A 7500-nucleotide genomic window follows, 5' to 3' on the forward strand; every position below is an offset into this window, starting at 1 on the left:
GAGAGAAACTGGGGTACAGTGGTCGGTGGTTGTTACATGAACTTTTCTTCCAAATCCCTCAGCGTCAATCGAGGCGTCCGAGGCAGAGAAAGGTTTCTTTGGATTGAAGGTGCAGTCGCTCGAGACGGGGTCGGACAGGATGCGCATGGCTGGGCCGAGCGCTGTCTTCTATAGTGCGCCGTGTTTAAAACACGCACAGATAGACCCAGACCGTGGCTCCAAACCCTGACCAGACACAGACTCACGTGGCTCCAAACACTGACCAGACACAGACCAATGTAGCTCCAAACACAGACCAGACACAGACCCACGTGGCTCTGTGTCTGGAAACTGCCGTTGCGCTTTCTCCATAGACTTCTCATCTGGGTTGCAGGCAATCAGCCAGGCAGACAGACAGGAAGACAGACAGGCAGACAGACAGGCAGACAGACAGGAAGACAGACATCCAGACAGAGAGACAGTCAGACAGGCAGACAGACAAGAAGACCGACAGGCAGACAGACAGGCAGACAGAAAGGAAGACAGACATCCAGACAGAGAGGCAGACAGACAGGCAGACAGACAGACTGGCAGACAGAAAGATAGGCAGGCAGACAGACAGACAGACAGACAGACAGACAGACAGACAGACAGACAGACAGACAGACAGACAGACAGACAGGGAGACAGACAGACAGACAGACATACAGACAGACAGACAGACAGACAGGGAGACAGGGAGACATACAGACAGACTGGCAGTGAAACAGGCGGGCAGGCAGGCAGACAGACAGACAGACAGACAGACAGAGAGAGGGGTAGGGATCTTCAATGCGCGCCCCTCTGGGCCTTTTATTGCGTTTCATTGGACAGCAAATTCTCTCCACTGCTCATTAAATTAAGCTCCCACTAATGAGGTAAATGTCACAGATTTGGATCAAACCTCAAAGCATTTTTCCACTTGCGAGCACACTTCAGCCACAGAACCGTTGCCATTAAAGAAACCACTAGGAGAGGGACGGGGATCGAGAGAGAAGGAGGGAGGGAGGGAGGGAGGGAGGGAGGGAGGGAGGGAGGGAGAGGGAGAAAGGAAGGGAGGCTTCGGAGCTATCATAACTAGGAGCATTGCTGAATGACTAACGACCAGTCAAATCATCGGGAGTCGACTCCGACGTGGAAGTGCGGCTGACGAGCAGGGGTTATTAACATATCGTCAGGGCGAGGACAATGGTAAACACACAGGCCGGCGCGGCCTCAAGCTCTCGTTTGGCCTGCCTCGTGCGCGGCGCTTGTCACGTTGATTCATGGCACTCCTTCTTTCTCTTACACGTCGTCGTTTTGTAATAACATTATCTGCGGGCGGAGCAGAGAAAGATGGTCGCATACGTTTGAAGACATTCATCACAATATTAGAGGGTGGTGCACTGAGGCGCCCGCACGCGTGTGTGTTGATGTCAGCCGAATGAGAGACGCAGGCCAAAAGAGCAGAGGGAGCAGGAGTAGGCGTTTATGCTGCCGTGGGACATAGATAACGGCGGTACCGTTAAAAGATGAAGGAAAACAACCCAAGAGGGATAGAGATGGAGTACGAGAGGTGAAGGGTGCGTGCTGGGTGCTTATGATGCACGGGTGTGAGCATACGTCAACCATGCTACCAGAGCCCCTTAATTACCCCTCAGAGAGAGCATGACAAGAACACAACGGGACAGGCAAGGACATAACGGGACAGGTGAGGACGATGGGAGACAAGCACAAGGAGGAGAGAATATGACTGAGGCTTATGAGGGAGGGGGCGTGGGAGAGGAGAGAGAGAGAAGAGGAAAGGAGAGGAGTTGGGAGGAAAGGAGAGGAGAGGGGATGTGAGGAAATGAGAGGGAATGGGAGGAGAGAGGAGCTGGGAGGGGAGGAGATGTGAGGAGAAGAGAGGAGAGGAGGTGAATGGAGGAGATGGGAGGTGAGGAGAGAAGAGGAGAGGAGATGGGAGGTGAGGGATAGCAGTTGAGGCGAAGAGAGGAGATGGAGGAGAAGAGAGGGGAGAAGCAGAGAGTGAGAATGGAAACAAATGGGTTTGAATCAAAGCAAGCAAGACACACAAATTATATTCATAACAACCAAGTGGAATGAAGGTTTAAAAAACACATAAACACTTCCATGTCAAATATCACCAGACATGTAGATCAATGGTGTCAAGACACACGTCTTCAAGATCGTCCTCATGGGAAGAGAGGACTGCCTGCATGTTGACGTGACGAGTGTTAACAATTATTGCAGCAGGGTAGCCTACAGGAAGTCCTGTGGCGCGCAGAACAATCTCGAGGCATGGTACCTCTGTAGCTCAGGTGTGGCACACACATACACACACACACACACACACACACACACACACACACATACACACACACACTCTCATACACACACACAGTCATACACACGCACAGACACAAACACGCACGCACACACACACACACAAAAAAAACACACACCCTCAGACTCACAAAAACGTACACACCCACACACACCCACACACACACGCACACACACATACATACACACACACATGCACACTGTGTGTGTCTGAGTGTATGTATGAGTGTGTGTGGCGCACAGGCTGAAACATAAGCTGTGCTGACACAGGTGTTCCGGATGCCTTTGTAGGAGCTAAAAGAGACGGTGAATGATAAAATCTTCCCCACCTTTGCCAATTATGGTGTGCAGGTATCAAAACTTACCCTGCGTGCGTGTGCGTGCTTGCGTGTGTGTGTGTGCATGCGTGCTTGCATGTATGAACGTGTGTGTGTGTGTGCGTGTGTGTGTGTGTGTGTGTGTGTGTGTGTGTGTGTGTGTGTGTGTGTGTGTGTTAACGACATAATGAGGACGTGTATCTGTTCCGGTATGGGGGGTTATGGGGAGGCTGTTGGGGCGGAGTGATCCTCTTAAGGTATGCAGAGGAGTCAGGTGTTCCCACTTAACACGGCCCGCCTTAAATCTCCCCGGCTGTTTTAAGCAGCCCGCGGCCGGGGCCACGGCAGGGAGGGCACGGAGCTCTTAAACCCTGACACCCAGACACCATTGAGACCTCTCCCAGTTGCATTCATGCTCTTTTACACTCAAGCAAGCACGGACGTCCACTAACACACTATCACTCCCGCACACGCAAACACGCAGCCTGAGGTAGCCAGCTTTGCGTAGACACACATACACACACAAGCACATGCCAGACGCATGCAAAGACATGCACGCACACACACAAAGGCACGCACGCACCCAAAGGCACACTACCATTTTTATTGAAGGAAGCAAAGCTTCTCCTACCACCCTTGACCCGATGACTGCAGCAGAGCTGTCAACCGTGAGACAGGCTCTCTCTCTCTCATTCTGTCTCTTTTCTCTTCTCTTTTGCGCTCACGTACTCTCTTTTCTTCTCTCCTTCTCTGCCTCTGTCTCTATCTCCCTCTTCTCTCTTATTTTCTTCCTCTATCTCTCTCTTTCTCTCTCTTCTCTACTCTTCTCATTCTGTTCACTTCTCGCTGTCTCTATCTCTCTTCTATTCTATTTTTCTCTTCTCTTCTCTCCTTCTCTCTCTTCTATTCTCTACTCTTTATTTTCTCTTTGCATATTTCTCTCTCTTTTTCTCTCTCTCTCTCTCTTTTTTTTTTATTTTTTATCTCTATGTGCCTAAGTCCGGGCTCACCATACATCACTCAGTCGTGGAACGCCTCATAGCCCCCCCTGACAAAAACACATCCGACAATCAATTCATCACAAAGGATGGAGGGGGAGGGCGAGGGATGACATCACGAAACTTCTGCTAAGCATCAACTTGCAGCAACTTTGGACTCATCCTCTCCTACACAGGCCAACATCGTGCGCACAAAAGTATGCAAATCTGAAAAATATTGAACCTTTCATCCTTTGTTTGAATAAATTAACAAACGGTAACATTATATTTGATGAAGAGGTAGAGAGAAAAACAAAGTAAATATTAGAGACCTGTTTAAGAAAATACGTTTGCTACCTAACGCTACACGATACAATTCACAATTATTTCAGTCTCAGCATCATTTTTTCTTTAAGCTGTACAGCTAACACAAAAGGTTTTTCATTGGTAGAATGTATTTGTTGTCTAAATTGTCATTAGATATTTCTGCCAAGCTGATTGTTCTATTGAATGTGTTGAATGTGCACAATCCCTTACTGTCCTCTCACATTGGTACATCTTTAGGGCCGCAGTGTGCAACTTGAAAACTTGAAAAGCAAAAAGACTTACGTGAAAACAACATTAATAAGGTATAAAAATAGTAATGACAAAATCAAACAATTAATGTTTTTTTTGTTCAGTGAAGGAAGGACCTACAGAAGCGTAGGACAATCAACCCTTTGGTCATTTTGCATGTACTTACAATATAAACAATATGGAAGGAAAATGCAATCGTAATTATTGTTGTCGTCCGCTAAACGTTGTTTTCAGCTTCAAAATGTTCGATTGAATTTTAAGGAGATCACTCAATAAGCACATTGTTAGAGTTTTTAGCAGAATAACAGTATGATTGATAGCCTGACATGGATTATGTAGCATGCATACAGATAAACGCTTTCAAATGCTTCTAATGCCCAATAAGATGGATGAGCACATAAATTAACACTACTTTCGAGTCAGTATGCACTTCATTTATTTTAGAATGAGTAATGTGTCTGGATGCATTTAAACATGGGAAATGGGTCACTACAACTAAACAGACAAACTGTGCTAATTTGTGTGGGTTTGTGCACGTGTGTGTGTGTGTGTGTGTGTGTGTGTGTGTGTGTGTGTGTGTGTGTGTGTGTGTGTGTGTGTGTGTGTGTGTGTGTGTGTGTGTGTGTGTTTGTGTGTGTGCGTGTGTGTGTGTGTGTGTTTGTGTGTGTGCGTGTCCGTGTGTGTGTGCGCCTGGATGAATGGGGCTATTTGCAGTAAGGAATCATCACAAGAAACTCTTCTTTGTGTAACATAACCAACAGTTTGCCCCTACTGGAGGGCAACGCAGCATATGGTGCCAGTGATTCACTCGGTCCTAATTACCTGGAAATAGTCCAGTGTGTGTGTGTGTGTGTGTGTGTGTGTGTGTGTGTGTGTGTGTGTGTGTGTATGTGTGTGTGTGTGTGTGTTGATAGAGATATGATGGAATTATTTTTGTTCGCGTGGGCCACCGACTGAGGAAGATGGAAGAAAGGTAAACACAGTAAATGCAAAATTGATTTCAACTCATCTTTTTATCAGTTATAATTTCCGTACGTTTATTGCGAGGGAGGACGGCTGTGGAAGCTCGGGAAAGAAGGGAGATGTGATTCATCGCAGCCCTACGCTGTCATCGGTACGTCGTTTATGTAATGTTTTCTTTCCTGTCAAGCAGGACGTAGACTTATCAGAGGACAATACTTAGTCAAGGAGAACTCTGCGCATCTTTGTGAATGCTAACAGCCTGAATCACAACTCATTTCTCAGTTTCCCTTCCCAGCATTCCCCTTATCTTTACAAGTCAAACCAAAGTATAGATGTGATTTGATTAGGCCTGACGGGTTCAGGATAGTCAGAGAAAATCCTGGCTGGGTGTTCTTCAAAATCCTAGACCTGGTGTTTGTATTACAGTGTTTTACAATTTGAACCTACATATACTGTATGTAGGTTTCATTGCTGTTCAAATAAGCGTTGAAACACTCTCCGCTCACCAACAAGATGTCCGTCCCCTGTGATCAGTCCATTTCGCTGCATTTGTTTATTTGAATAACATGGTGGCAAGAGGGGAAGATCACAAGAATCTCTGTTCCCAGTACTCCATACCTGACAAGAGACTCCAAGGATCCTCCTAATACAGACTGGAGATGTCGATTCCACAAGACAAGGAGGTAAAAAGACACGTAGTTGCTGTATTGGGCTGGAGCATTTAAGGTTTTAAAAGTTTAGGGAGCATTTCCCTGTCACTCACCACATGTGAAAAATGTGCCCCTTCTGATAAGGCAGATATGAGCTGTCAATTGGTTCCTTTTCCTTTCGACCAAACCAAAAAGCTTATTGAAAGGAGCGATTTAAATTTTGTATCTATTCTTTCTTGCTGAAGTACACCCTTGGCTTTTCTACATTTTGCTAATTGGGTTGACATTTCCAGTGCCTGACCCAATGACAAGCTGTCATTAGACCTGTCCGCTATTCAAAAGGAGAAACATTTCAGAAACTGTGTGTGGGTGTGTGTCTGTGTGTGAGAGTGTGAGTGTGTGTGTGTATGAGTTTTGAACACTGTGCTAAAGGAGTCCGAAAGTCCCAATTTAGCAGTGGAATGGGTTTGGAGACTGTCCTTGAATTAGCTTATTTCCTTTATTTTGTGCAGTATTCAGCTGACTTTTAAAGGAGTAATAGGGAAAGTTCTGCCGCTAAGAAGAGTGGGGTCTATCTGTGGTCTCACAGAATACACACCCACTTTATTACATGACTAACAACCTTCCCTACACACAACACCTCACTCCATTATGTCTTCCTTGATAAGTATTGGGATTGTGTGTGTTAATGGATCAGAAGTGTTGCAAGAATACCTCAACTTAAAGTCATGTTAACTAGCTAAACTACCATTAGATAGGTTGACCATTGTTTAGAATGTAATGTGGGATAGCCCAGTGCTTTTATGTGCTCAAAACAATTGTACTAAAAATAATACTATAAGTACGCAACTCAACAATATAACAAAGGTCCCTTTAAGCTTGTTTATACTGTAACTATACATCATACTACATTCCTTTAATGCATAGGGAGTTCAAAGGTTAAGGGGTCAGCTCCAGGAGTTTAAAACAAAGAATAGAATCACCCAGCCCAGCCGGATGGGATTTCCCAGACAAACTCCATGAAAACAAGCCCTCAGAGCGGTGGACGTTGTGTGTGGTTAGTGCTGCCTGTGGGGTTGACCTAGCGACAGACCATGGGACCAGGTCAGTGTTTATGGAATTACATATTTTCATAATGTGTGTGGGGCCTTCCCTTTCCAGCCTATCTTTATATGTTGTAGTTTATCTTCTAAAATCGTTCATGTATCTTAGTTTCACTTCACCTTATCTTGTTTGAACATATCTTATTACCTCAAATATTATGATGTATAATGTAAAACATATAAGTATTTGGGTTTGTTATTGGGTGAATAACCCGTCCCCATCCATGAAGCCAGCTGTACCCGACCCGCTCTGTGACTCTGTTCTGTTTGTGTTCAGTTCCAGGCAGAGGAGAAGCAGAGGGCTAGCCTAGACCGCAGCGCTCAGACTCAGCACTCGCTGATAATTCAAACAAATTAAAATAGCATTCTGAACAGATTATGTGTTGAGCCATGCAAATTCTAATTCCCTAAAGGAATTACTGTGGCGGAGATGGCATTACGCCATTTAGATTGTTTTCTCATTTTTAATTTAAATGTGGCTTAATGGGCTTTTTATATCGTTCAGCAAGATTTAAATCATGTTAGGGTTTTTCTTTCCCCCGTATCCATTATCAGAAGTGTGGACAGTGAA

This window comes from Gadus macrocephalus, chromosome 16, assembly GCF_031168955.1.
Source record: "Gadus macrocephalus chromosome 16, ASM3116895v1".
In the NCBI taxonomy this organism is placed as follows: Eukaryota; Metazoa; Chordata; class Actinopteri; order Gadiformes; family Gadidae; genus Gadus; species Gadus macrocephalus.